Genomic DNA, 14680 nt, shown 5'->3' with positions numbered 1-14680 from the left:
GAGTTAAATCCTCAGCTTTTAATTTTTTAGTCACGGTAAATAGGTGATTAAGCAATTCCTTCAGTTCAGCCACCTGTGTCCATTGACCTTCATTTAGGGTTACCTGAGGGTTCGCCATATCTAGAAGAAACGGTTTTAGCCAGGATCAAAACTAGGGGGGGCAGAACCTCATACTGTTCCGCAGAATCTCATACTGCACACCTCAGCTGCTGCAGAACCTTATACTGCACACCCCTACACTTGAAAATAAAGTCTGCACCTTAAGATGTGGTGAATGCAGTCTATTTATTCCAACTATCAATTGATGTTGATGTGTTCCTGAAGACGAGCAATGCCTGTCCTGGGCGTCATTTGGGCAGATATGAGGTGTACCTGACTAGTGCTAAAAACGTCTGTGTGCTACCCGGCTTTCCTTCTTTTTGGTACAGATAAGATATGGATAGATCAGATTTCTAATCTGCTTTTGCTATTGAAAACATCTATGAGCTCAAAAACCTTTCAGGTGATGCAGTTTTTTAAAAAGCTGATCTGCTTTTGCAGCTGAAAAACATATCCTCAAAAAACGCAGCAAAAACGCTGTGTGTGAATGTAGCCTTAGATCAGGAATAGAACAGCCATTTATAGGACATTTCATAACTTTCCCAAATTCCTATGAAAAAATATTCAGCACATTATGCATTGAACTACTGTACCCAATTTATTATATATTTTAGGAGTCGGACCATTTTATTCCGACTCCACCAAAATGAGCTACGACTCCGACTCCACAGCCCTGGTTGTAGTTCTCCAACAGCTGGAGTGCCAAGGTTCGCCATCACTGCAGTCGGACGCCAAAGTGGCTTTAGAAGCCCAGTGTGCCAAAGTGGCAGCATGTGTCAACATGGCCAAAGTGGCTACCAAGTGACCAAAGTGGCTACTGAGGTGCCAAATATGCTAAAGTGGCTACCAAGTGGCTAAAGTGGCTATCGAGGTGCCGAATGTGCTAAAGTGGCTACCGAGGGGCCAAAGTGGCTGCCGAGGTGCCGAATGTGCCAAAGTGGCTACTGAGGTGCCCAATGTGCCAAAGTGGCTACCAAGTATCCAAAGTGGTTACCGAGGTGCCGAATGTGTCAAAGTGGATATACACAACATTCATATTCTAACTTTACTTTCTTACAGTCGACACCTGATACACTGCTGTAAAGCTGGCAGCGCTGTTCAAGCACCATGTATTTCCTTCAGGAAATGCCCATCTAGTTCAATATGACTTGCGTTTATTTATGAAAAAAACGGAAATATGGTAAATTTTTAAAATTTTGCAATTTTCAAACTTTTAATTTTTATGCCCTTTAAATCAGAGAGATATGTCACACAAAATAATAAATAACATTTCCCACATTTCTACTTTACATCAGCATAAATTTGGAAACAATTTTTTTTTTTTTGTTAGAAAGTTCTTAGGGTTAAGGCTGTGTTCACACGTGGCGTTTTTTTTTTTTTTTTGCGATTTTGCCGTGAAAATGCAAAAAAAAGCATCCCATGCAATCCTATGGCATTCCGCACATGCTGTGCTAATGCGGATTTTTCCGCAACAGAATTGCATCTCGGAAAAATACGCAGCATGCTCATTCTTTGTGCGGAATCGCGGGAAAATCCGCACTCATAGGAATGCATTGTTCTGCTTACTTTCCGCATGTGGCTGTGCCCACCATGCGAAAAGTAAGCAGAACATTTGCAGATGGTACCCACGGTCTGGAGGAGAGGAGATTCTCCTCCAGGCTCTGGGTACCATATCCCTGTAAAAAATAGAATTAAAATAAAATTGTCATATTCTCACCTTCCGTTGTCCCTCGCAGCGTCACCAGGCCTCAGCGATGCTCCCGGCAGGTCCTGTTCCTAGTGATGCATTGCGACAATGACCTTTGATGTCGCGGTCTCGCGATACCGTAGCGGTCTCGCAATACCGCGACATCCTCAAAGGTCATTATTGCAATGCATCACTGGGAACGGGACCTGCCGGGAGCATCGCGAGGATCGGGAACGCTGCGCGGGACGCCGGAAGGTGAGAAAAACACCATTTTTTATTTTTAACATTAGATCTTTTTACTACTGATGCTGCATAGGCAGCCTCAATAGTAAAAAGTTGGTCACACTCGTCAAACACTATGTTTGACGAGTGTGACCAACCTGTCAGTTTTCCAAGCGATGCTACAGATCGCCACAAAAAACTGGGAAAACTTATTGACACGAGTATAAGCCTAGGGTAGAAAATACAGCAGCTACTGGTGAATTTAAAAAATAAAAATAGATACCAATAAAAGTAAAATGAATTGAGACATCAGTATGTTAAATGTTTTTGAATATCCATATTGAATCAGGAGCCCCACATAATGCTCCATACAGTTCATGATAGCCCCATAAGATGCTCCATACAAAATGCACCACATATAACGCTACACAAAGGTTAATAATGGTCCCATTAGATGCTCCATAGAATAATATGCCCCATATGCTGCTCCATAAAGTTTATGGCCCAAAAGGATGCTCCATAGATTATGCCCCCATATGCTGCCCCCATTAAATGCTCCATAGATTTATTCGGTCTCCCATGACAGCACCACGGGAGAGAGGGGATCCGCCCTTCAGGAACAGGAAACCTACAGATACAAAAGGGCGGCACCTCTCCCACGCATCAGTTGGTTTCCTGTTCCTGAGGGGACGGGATCCTACAGAAGACCGGATCCCAGGCCGACCGGCCTGTGCAGGTAGCGAGGGGGTCTCCTACCTCGGCCTGGTGCGGAGCTCCTGGAGGACGCCACGGTGGCCAGGATGGGTGGCATGTGCAGCAGGGAGCAGCGTCCAGAGGAGGTCCGTCTCCGTAGAAGAAGCCGACGCCGGTAAGTATGCCCCCCGGGGTCTCCCAGCTCCGGCGGCGCAATCGCGGTGGGCAGGGGGGCCGGCGCGGCTGCAGGGTGCTGAGGCCGGGGAGCGCTGCATACTGGAGTGCCCGGGCGTCCCGCGTGACTTCCGGTCACGTCGGAGTCGCGGTGACGTCAGGTGGCGGAGCCTGGGGGTGCTTCCGAGTCGGCGGCGCCACTGCGCAGGCGAGAGGACCCAAGATGGCTGCGCCCATCGGAGAGACGCCGGCTCTCCTGCCAGGAGCGGCGCCAGCTGGGGAGGGGGGCCCTATTAGGGGGAGGGCGCGACAGGAGGAAAATCTGCTGTCCGGAGGAGGGGTATATAGGCAGGACCCTAGATGGGTGCCTTGCCTTGGCCACATTATTGCGAGTAGTAATGGAGAGCGATCAGGAGCGGCAGCAGCAACGGCGGCTGCAGCAGCGACAATCATCACTGCCGCCCCTGGATGACCTTCGGCAAGTCAAACAGAAGAAGAAAGAATCCCGTGACAGTAAGGAGCGTGCGGGATGAAGTGACCAATCCAGTCATAAAGGCTCCTCTAGGCGGACAGGAGCATCGACTGAGAAAAATCCCCCTCATTCTCCGGGGAAGAAAGCTACGAGTAAAACCAAACACAGGGAATGCGCACTATGTGCATGCCCTTTACCAGACTCATGCCCCAAAAGGTTGTATCCCCCCTGTATCCAGCAGACAGTGGCGGAGGAGTCGCCCGTGGTAGCTGCGAGTTTAAGGGACATAGTCAGGGCAGAGATGAAGGAAACCCTAAAATCCCTGTCCCAACCAGAAAGTTTAAAGGGTGGGGACCCAGTGGAGTCCGATTCCTCAGCAGAATGGAGGAGAAGTAAGGACTCCCATGTTTCATCTCCCTCGTCGTCCTCCTCAGAAGAGGACTCTGGTCGGTTTTGTCTGCCGCTTGACCGAGTAGACAAGCTAGTAAAAGCAGTCAGAGGGACAATGGAAGTGGAGGAGCCTAAGCCTCAGTTATCCATGCAGGAGGTCATGTTCGGGGGGCTGGAGCAGAGGAAGCGAAGAGTCTTCCCATTGAATTAAAAAATTCAGGATCTGATCTGCAGAGAGTGGAAAAAAACAGATAAAAGAGGGTCACTACCACCAGCCCTCAAGCGTAGATATCCCTTTGACGATCCGACAGTGAATACTTGGGACAAGGCCCCCAAATTAGATGCAGCCATTGCAAAGGCATCAAAAAGATCCTCACTACCCTTTGAGGACATGGGGTCCCTTAAAGATCCGCTAGACAGGAAGGCAGATACCTTCCTTAAAAATACCTGGGAGATGGCAGCCGGTTCGTTAAGACCAGCAGTAGCATCAACATGCACGGCCAGGTCCATGATGGTCTGGTTGGACCAGTTAGAGTCGCAGTTAAAACGGGGAACGTCTAGACGAACTGCTTGAGAAGGCCGGGGACGATAAGAAAAAATTCCCAAATCTTTGGTCTGCGTCCTACCGACGTCCATTTAATAGGAGATTCGGTCAGGGGAGAAGGCACAATCCTTCACCTAATAGAGACCGTCCCAGATGGGAGGATAGAAGAAGAAGAGGTACGGGCTTCATGTTCAGGCGCTCGTCGAGAGAACGAAAGAGACAGAACCAATGACTAGCAATTCCCGTGGGGGGTAGACTGTCCCAGCATGGTTACAGATCACCAATAGTGACTGGGTGCGCAATGTAATATCCACCAGGCTTAGGTTGGAGTTCACTCATGTCCCACGAGATACCTTTAAGCCAACTCCCTTAAGATCTTCACCCCTCGAACAAGCTGCTTTAGAAGCGGAGGTCTTGAGCCTGTGCCAGAAAAAACGTCCTGATAGAGGTTCCAGAATCTGAGAGAGGTAGAGGGTTCTACTCTCCCTTATTCCTAAGCCAAAAACCGGATAAAACTTTTAGAACGATTATTAATTTACGTTTCCTTAATGAGTTTTTGGTTAATCGCACCTTTAAAATGGTATCCATCAATTCAACAATAAAAATGCTGTTTGAAGGGTGTTTTATGGCAGTCGTGGACTTGAAAGTCGCGTACTATCATGTACCTATCCACGCAGATTTCCAGCAGTTCCTGAGAGTGGCGGTTTCAATAGACTGTATAGTCAGTAATTATCAGTATAGAGCCCTTCCCTTTGGTCTCTCAGCAGCGCCCCGGGTATTTACAAAATAAGTGGCCGAAGTTATGGCTCATTTACGGGAAGTTGACATCTTACTTGTCCCATACTTAGATGATTTTTTGATTGTGGGAAATGCGGTGGGCCATTGTCTATCCCAGATAGAGAGAGCTAAGTCCAGATTAGAGAACCTCAGATGGATAATAAATTACGAGAAATCCCGATTTCAGCCCTTAAGGGTCCAGAAGTTTCTAGGCTTGCTGTTAAATTCAGAAACTCAGCAGTGTCTGTTACCATTAGATAAATTACAACAGATACAGCAGCAGTTTCTTCGGGCAATTGATAAACCCTCCATGACCCTCAGGCAGGCCATGTCTCTGTTAGGCTCTCTAACCTCATGTATCCCAGCAGTCAAGTGGGCACAATTCCACACTAGGGCCCTTCAGAAAGACATCCTGGTTAATAGCAGGGCCTTAGAAGGCTCCTTACAGGGTCAAGTATTGTTAAGCCCCTCGTCTCTTACATCTCCTAGGTGGTGGCTCGATGACGGAAACTTAGCCTCGGGGGTGCCCTGGGTGATGCAGATAACCCGCATTATAACCACCGATGCTAGTCCTTTTGGTTGCGGGGCCCATATGGGGGACATAGTGGTACAGGGACATTGGGACTCCGATGCTGAGACCTCATCTAACCAGAGGGAGCTATTGGCGATTGAGTTGGCAGTCAAAAAACTCATTATGTACCTACAGGGCCATCATGTGAGGATACTCTCGGACAACGAGGTAGCAGTAACCTATGTCAACCACCAAGGTGGAACTCGCTCCGACGCCCTGATGCGGATAACGGAACGTCTCCTTCAGATAGTCGAGAAAAATTTTCGATCTTTAACTGCGCTCCACATCAGGGGAAAAGACAACGTCAAGGCAGACTTTCTAAGCCGCAGGGCCCTAAAGCAAGGAGAATGGGCTTTAAACATGGATATTTACCACCAGATTGTCCGCAAGTGGGGTCAGCCGGAGGTAGACCTCTTTGCCACCAGAGAAAACAGGAAAGAAAAATCATTCTGCTCTCTGAATCCCAGGGAAAATCCACTGGCAGTGGATGCCCTCCTGATAAGAAGGGACTTTTCTCTAGCATATGCCTTTCTGCCATTAAATCTCCTACCTCTGGTAGTAAGGAAGATCAGGGAAGATCAGGCAAGGGTCATATTGCCCCCTTTTGGCCCAGGAGGACCTGGTTCGCATGGTTGAGGACCATGTCTGTATGCGAACCCTGGGTACTGCCGAACCTTCCGGATCTCCTCTACCAGGGGCCAGTCAGCCACCCACAGGTAGCGGGACTCCATTTGAGGGCGTGGTGTTTGAGAGGACACTATTAAAGGATAGAGAGTTCTCCAAAAATTTAATTGATACCCTCCTAAAAAGCAGAAAACAAACTACCACAAATATCTATGCTAGAACCTGGAGGCGATTCCTGTCCACCATTCAGTTTGATGCCAGGGACGGAATTCCCACGAAACAAATTCTGGAATTTCTCCAGAGGGGTCTCGAATTGGGTCTCTCTACAAGTACATTAAAAGTACAGGTTTCAGCCTTAGGGGCCCTGTTTGCATGTGATATTGCCAATAACTATTGGGTAGCGAGGTTCATCAAAGCAGCGGCTAGATCGAGACCCATACACAAAGACAGATGTGTACCTTGGGACTTAAATTTAGTCCTTACAGCCATGACAGAAAGACCATTTTAACCTCTACATTCGGCCTCATTAAAGGTTATATCACTTAAAGCAGCCTTTCTGGTAGCGATAACATCCGCATGTAGAATAAGCAACATACAGGCACTTTCCAGATTGCCCCCTTACACAGAGTTCTTAAAGGATAGAGTAATTCTAAGGCCGGACCCGGCATACCTTCCCAAAGTAGCATTACACTTTCACAGGACACAAGAGATAGTTCTGCCTTCTTTCCTCCCTAATCCGACCAATCCTAAGGAACAAAATCTTCAGGCATTAGATGTTAGGAGATGCTTACTTAAATATTTATCAGCCACGGATCCTTGGAAGAAGGAGAATGCATTATTCCTATCCTGCCAAGGTCCCAGGAAAGGATGTAGAGTATCAAAACGCACGTTAGCAAGGTGGATTAGGGAGGCTATCTCTCTTGCTTACACAGCAGGTGGCGGTCCGGCTCCACAGAATTTGAGGGTGCATTCCACTCGTGCCATGGCATCATCTTGGGCAGAGAGATCGGGAGTGTCAATTGACCAGCTATGTAAGGCGGCTACCTGGTCATCTCCTTCCACCTTTTTTAACCACTATCGGTTAGACATGGGTGCCTCCTCAGATCTCACCTTTGGGCTAAGGGTGCTGCAGGCTGTAGTCCCTCCCTAAATTAGTTTTACATCTCTGTAATTCTCTCGTGGTGCTGTCATGGGAGTCCGAATAAAGTATTAAGTTACGTACCGGTAACGGTATTTTTCGGAAGCCCATGACAGCACCCTTAGTTCCCTCCCTTGTTCACATATAGGGGTGCACTCCTTTAGAAGATTGTTCACAAAATTACCTTATGTGGGAGATGGTGTAAAAAATTTTTTTGGTAAATAGGATAGATAGGTTGTATATATTATATGCTGTGTACTAACCATGGTAGCCTCTCAAGCTCTGTAATCCAACTGATGCGTGGGAGAGGTGCCGCCCTTTTGTATCTGTAGGTTTCCTGTTCCTGAAGGGCGGATCCCCTCTCTCCCGTGGTGCTGTCATGGGCTTCTGAAAAATACCGTTACGTAACTTAATACTTTTGCCCCCCCATATGCTGCCCCCATAAAATGCTTCATAGATTATGCCCCCATGTGCTGCCCCCATAAGATTCTCCATAGATTATGCCCCCATGTGCTGCCCCCATAAGATGCTCCATAGATTATGCCCCCATGTGCTACCCCCCATAAGATGCTCCATAGATTATGGCCCCATGTGCTACCCCCCATAAGATGCTCCATAGATTATGCCCCCATGTGCTACCCCCCATAAGATGCTCCATAGATTATGCCCCCATGTGCTGCTGCATTTAAAAATAAAAAAATGACATACTCACCTCTCCGTCGCTGGGGGCCAGGTGCCGGTGTCACTGCTGGTACCTGAGATATTCACCTGTCTGGGGTCCATTGCTGCTTGCTGCTGTCTGGCACGTCATCTGTCAGTGACGTTCAGACTGCAGGGGGGCGGAGCGCACTAACCACGTCACCCTGCCCTCTGCTGTCTGAACGTCACTGACAGATGACGTGCCAGACAGCAGCAAGCAGCGATGGACCACGGACAGATGAATATCGCTATACTTACCCGTCCTGGCGCGGTCTCTGCGTTCTCCCATGGTCTCCCTTCCTGCCTTGTGACCGCCTTTAGCGGTCACATGGTACTGCTCATTAAACTCATGAATATGCGCATGTTCATGAGTTTAATTAGCGGTACCGTGTGACCGCTGAAGGAAGGGAGATCGCGGAGAAGCTGAGGGCTGCAGAGACCGCGCCAGGACGGGTAAGTATGACCTGACACCCCCTCCCCCTCCAACCCCCTGGTGTATATGACTCTAATATAAGCCGAGAGGGGGACTTTCAGCCCAAAATAATGGGCTGAAAATCTCGGCCTATATTCGAGTATATACGGTAATTACGCTTGCAAATCGCTAGTTTTTCCGCGGGAAATAGGCGGGAATTAAAATGCAGTTTTCTTGCATATTTTCCGCGGAATGGAATTCCCACAGAAATTTCCGCAGCAATTGGCTGTTTCACTTTTAACAGCCAATCAGAGCGATCGTAGCCACATGGGTGTGTTGGGCTTAGGGTTGGAGTTAGAATTGAGGGGTTTCCACTGTTTCGGCACATCAGGGGGTCTCCAAAAGCGACATGGTGCAACCATTGATTCCAGCCAATTTTGGGTTCAAAAAGTCAAACGGTGCTCCCTCCCTTCCAAGCCCCGACGTGTGCCCAAACAGTGGTTTACCCCAACATATGGGGTATCAGCGTACTCAGGAAAAATTGCACAACAACTTTGGTGGTCTAATTTCTCCTGATACCCTTGGGAAAATAAAAAATTGGGGGCTAAAAAATGATTTTTGTCTCTGCGTTATAAACTTCTGTGAAGCCCTTGGGAGTTCAAAGTGCTCCCCAGACATCTAGATTAGTTCCTTGGAAGGTCTCGTTTCCAAAATGGGGTCATTTGTGGGGAGTTTCTACTGTTTAGGCACATCAGGGGCTCTGCAAATGTAACGACGACCGCAGACCTTTCCAGCAAAGTCTGCATTTCAAAACGTCACTACTTCCATTCTGAGCCCTTACGTGCGCCCAAACAATGGTTCACCCCCCACATATGGGGTATCAGCGTACTCAGGACAAACTGGACAACAACTTTTGGGGTCCAATTTCTCCTGTTACCCTTGTGAAAATAAAAATTTGCCAGCTAAAAAAATCATTTTTTGAGGGGGAAAAAATGATTTTTTATTTTCACGGCTCTGTGTTATATACTTCTGTGAAGCACTTGGGGGTTCAAAGTGCTCACTACACATCTAGATAAGTTCCATAAAGGTGTCACTTGTGGGGGGTTTTCACTGTTTAGGCACACAGGGGCTCTCCAAACGCGACATGGTGTCCGATAATGATTGGAGCTAATTTTCCATTCAAAAAGTCAAATAGCGCTCCTTCCCTTCCGGACCCTGCCGTGCGCCCAAACAGTGGTTTATGACCACATAGGTATCTGTGCACTCAGGAGAAATTGCCCAACAAATTTTAGCATCCATTTTATCCTGTTGCCCATGTGAAAATGAAAAAACTGAGGCTAAAAGAAAATTTTTGTGAAAAAAATTTTTTTTTTTTTTTTTACGGATCAATTTGTGAAGCACCTGGGTGTTCAAAGTGATCACTATGCATGTAGATATGTTCCTTGGGGGGTCTAGTTTCCAAAATGGGGTCACTTGTGGGGGAGCTCCAATGTTTAGGCGCACAGGGTCTCTCCCAGCGCGCGACATGGCAACCGCTAGATATTCCAGCATGTTTTCCATTCAAAAAGTCAAATGGCGCTCCTTCCCTTCTGAGCCCTGCCATGTACCCAAACAGTGGTTTATGACAACATATGAGGTATCGGTGTACTCAGGAGAAATTGCCCAACAAATTTTAGGATCCATTTTATCCTGTAGCCCATGTGAAAATGAAAAAATTGATGCTAAAAGAAAATTTTTGTTGGAAAAATTAAAACGTCCATTTTTTCTTTCCACGTTGCTTTAGTTCCTGTGAAACACCTGAAGGGTTAATAATCTTCTTGAATGTAGTTTTGAGTAGCTTGAGGGGTGCAGTTTTTAGAATGGTGTCACTTTGGGGTATTTTCTTCCATATAGACCCCTCAAGTGACTTCAAATGTGAGGTGGTCCCTAAAAAAATGGTTTTGTAAATTTTGTTGTAAAAATGAGAAATCACTGGTCAAGTTTTAACCCTTATAACTTCCTAACCAAAAAATTTTTTTTCCAAAATTGTGCTGATGTAATGTAGACATGTGGGAAATGTTATTTAGTAACCACTTTGTGTCACATAACTCTCTGTTTTAACAGAATAAAAATTCAAAATTTGAAAATTGCGAAATTTTATAAATTTTTGCCAAATTTCTGATTTTTTTTCACAAACGCAAAAATTATCGACCTAATTTTACCACTAACATGAAGCCCAATATGTCACGAAAAAACAATCTCAGAATCGCTAGGATCCGTTGAAGCGTTCCTGAGTTATTACCTCATAAAGGGACACTGGTCAGAATTGCAAAAAATGGCCTGGTCATTATCCCCGTAGGCGTCATGAAAAGTCGTGCCAGAACGACCCATGAGGCCTATGTGGCGTCATGACTTTAAAGCCCCCCTGCGGGTCGAGTGACCTAGGTCACTGAAAGGTCACCCGACCCGCAGATACAGGGGGCTTTGTTCTTCGCCCCCACGTGGCTACGATCGCTCTGATTAGCTGTTTCACTTTTAACAGCCAATCAGAGCGATAGTAATATTTCATCAATGATAATTGATGAAATATTACAATCCAGCCATGGCCGATGCTGCAGTAGCATCGGCCATGGCTGGAGACACCGATTCCACCCCCCCCCACCGGCGATCGCCCCCCCCGCAACTGAATTGAATGACATCTGCCCCCCTCCCATTCCCTCTGCTCCCCGCCAGCCTCCGATCCCCCCCTCACCCCCCCCGGTACCTCCTGAGTCCCGTCCCTCCTAGTGTCTCTCGGGTCCGGATGATGGGCGCCGCCATCTTGGAAAATGGCGGGCGCATGCGCAGTGCGCCTGCCCGAATCTGCCGGCTGCAGATTCCATTCTTTCATTTTGATCACTCTCACAGTGATCAAAATGAAAGAAAAAGTAAATAAATCCCCCTCGATTATCACCCCCATAGGTAGGCACAACTAATAAAATAAAGAAAATATTTTTATTTTTCCGTTAGGGTTAGGGTTGAAAAGAGGGTTGGGGTTAGGGTTGGAAAGAGGGTTAGGGGTTGGAAAGAGGGTTAGGGGTTGGAAAGAGGGTTAGGGTTGGAAAGAGGGTTAGGGTTGGAAAGAGGGTTAGGGTTGGAATTAGGGTTAGCGTTGGAATTAGGGTTAGCGTTGGAATTAGGGTTAGGCTTGTGGTTAGGGATGTGTTGGGGTTAGAGGTGTGTTGGGGTTAGGGTTGGAGTTAGAATTGAGGGGTTTCCACTGTTTAGGCACATCAGGGGGTCTCCAAACGCGACATGGCGCAACCATTGATTCCAGCCAATTTTGCGTTCAAAAAGTCAAACGGTCCTCCCTCCCTTCCAAGCCCCGACGTGTGCCCAAACAGTGGTTTACCCCAACATATGGGGTATCAGCGTACTCAGGAAAAATTGCACAACTTTTGGGGACTAATTTCTCCTGTTACCCTTTGGAAAATAAAAAATTGGGGGCTAAAAAATGATTTTTGTGGAAAAAAATGATTTTTTTCATTTTCACGTCTCTGCATTATAAACTTCTGTGAAGCACTTGGGGGTTCAAAGTGCTCACAACACATCTTACATACGTTCCTTGGAAGGTCTAGTTTCCAAAATGGGGTCACTTGTGGGGGGTTTCCACTGTTTAGGCACATCAGGGGCTCTGCAAACGTAATGACGACCACAGACTATTCCATCAAAGTCTGCATTTCAAAACGTCACTACTTCCATTCCGAGCCCTGACGTGTGCCCAAACAATGGTTCCCCCCCACATATGGGGTACAGCGTACTCAGGACAAACTGGACAACAACTTTTGGGGTCCAATTTCTCCTGTTACCCTTGTGAAAATAAAAAATTGCGAGCTAAAAAATCATTTTTTGAGGAAAAAAAATTATTTCATGGCTCTGCGTTATAATCTTCTGTGAAGCACTTGGGGGGGGGGGGGGGTTCAATGTGTCAATGTGCTCACCACACATCTAGGCAACTTCCTTTTGGGGTCTAGTTTCCAAAATGGGGTCACTTGTGGGGGGAGTTTCCACAGTTTAGGTAGATCTGGGGCTCTGCAAATGTAACATGATGCCCGCAGACCATGTCATCAAAGTCAGCATTTCAAAATGTCACTACTTCCCTTCCGAGCCCTGACGTGTGCCCAAACAGTGGTTCCCCCCCACATATGGGGTACCAGCGTACTCAGGACAAACTGTACAACAACTTTTGGGGTCCAATTCATCCTGTTACTCTTGTGAAAAAAAATTTGCTGGCTAAAAATCTTTTTTTTTTTTTTTTTTGAGGAAAAAAATGATTTTTTATTTTCACGGCTCTGCGTTATAAACTTCTGTGAAGCACTTGGGGGTTCAAGGTGCTCACCACACATCTAGATAAATTCCTTGGGGGGTCTAGTTTCCAAAATGAGGTCACATGCGGGGGGTTTCTACTGTTTAGGCACACAGGGGCTTTGCAAATGTAACATGACACCCTCAGACCATGCCATCAAAGTCAGCATTTCAAAATGTCACTACCTCCCTGCTGAGCCCCGGCGTGTGCCCAAACAGTGGTCCCCCCCCCCCCCCACATATGGGGTACCAGTGTACTCAGGACTAACTGTACAACAACTTTTGGGGTCCAATTTATCCTGGTACCCTTGTGAAAATAAAAAATTGCGGACTAAAAATATATTTTTTAAGAAAAAAAAATATTTTTTATTTTCACGGCTCTGCGTTATAAACTTCTGTGAAGCACCTGGGGGTTCAAAGTGCTCACTATGCATCTAGATAAGTTCCTTGGGGGGTCTAGTTTCCATAATGGGGTCATTTGTGGGGGAGCTCCAAAGTTTAGGCACACAGGGGCTCTCCAAACACGACATGGTGTCCGCTAACGATTGGAGCTAATTTTCATTTCAAAAAGTCAAATGGCACTCCTTCCCTTCTGAGCCCTGCCGTGCGCCCAAACAGTGGTTCCCCCCACATATGGGGTACCAGCGTACTCAGACAAACTGGACAACAACTTTTGTGGTCCAATTTCTCCTGTTACCCTTGTGAAAATAAAAAATAGCGTGCTAAAAAATAATTTTTGAGGAAAAAAAAATGATTTTTTATTTTCACTGCTCTACGTTATAAACTTTTGTGAAGCACTTGGGGGTTCAAAGTGCTTCCTAGACATCTAGATAAGTTCCTTAACGGGTCTAGTTTCCAAAATGGGGTCGCTTGTGGGGGAGCTCCAATGTTTAGGCACACAGGGGCTCTCCAAACGCGACATGGTGTCCGATAACGATTGGAGCGAATTTTCCATTCAAAAAGTCAAATGGTGCTCCTTCCCTTCCGGGCCCTGCCGTGCGCCCAAACAGTGGTTTATGACCACATATGAGGTATTGGTGTACTCAGGAGAAATTGTCCAACAAATTTTAGGATCCATTTTATCCTGTTGCCCACGTGAAAATGAAAAAACTGAGGCTAAAAGATAATTTTTGTGAAAAAAAAGTACTTTTTTTTTTTTTTTTTTTTTTTACGGATCAATTTGTGAAGCACCTGGGGGTTCAAAGTGATCACTATGCATCTAGATAAGTTTCTTGGGGGGTCTAGTTTCCAAAATGGGGTCACTTGTGGGGAAGCTCCAGTGCTTAGGCGCACAGCGACTCTCCAAATGCGGCATGACAAGCGCTAAATATTCCAGCATATTTTCCATTCAAAAAGTCAAATGTGCTCCTTCCCTTCCGAGCCCTGCCGTGCACCCAAACAGTGGTTTATGACCACATATGAGGTATCGGTGTACTCAGGAGAAATTGCCCAACAAGTTTTAGGATCCATTTTATCCTGTTGCCCATGTGAAAATGAAAAAAATTAATGATAAAAGAAAATTTGTGTTGCAAAAAATAAAATGTCCATTTTTTCCTTACACGTTGCTTTAGTTCCTGTGAAACACCTGAAGGGTTAATAATCTTATTGAATGTAGTTTTGAGTAGCTTGAGGGGTGCAGTTTTTAGAATGGTGTCACTTTTGGGTATTTTCTGCCATATAGACCCCTCAAAGTGACTTCAAATGTGAGGTGGTCCCTAAAAAAAATGGTGTTGTAAAAATGAGAAATTGCTGGTCAACTTTTAACCCTTATAACTTCCTAACAAAAAAAAAAATTGTTTCCAAAATTGTGCTGATGTAAAGTAGACATGTGGGAAATGTTATTTAGTAACTATTT

The 14680-nt window shown here is 46.2% G+C and overlaps 1 protein-coding gene across 2 annotated transcripts in view; it reads left to right on the top strand.

Annotated features, from left to right (window-relative positions):
- The window catches only part of OSER1 (oxidative stress responsive serine rich 1), a 38290-nt gene that overhangs the window by 15518 nt on the left and 8092 nt on the right, over positions 1-14680 (top strand). The window lies entirely within an intron of this gene.

The sequence above is a fragment of the Dendrobates tinctorius genome, unplaced genomic scaffold, assembly GCF_039654945.1.
Source record: "Dendrobates tinctorius isolate UK_male_01 unplaced genomic scaffold, ASM3965494v1 ptg000071l, whole genome shotgun sequence".
NCBI lineage: Eukaryota > Metazoa > Chordata > Amphibia > Anura > Dendrobatidae > Dendrobates > Dendrobates tinctorius.
This window is presented reverse-complemented; position numbering and strand designations above follow the sequence as displayed.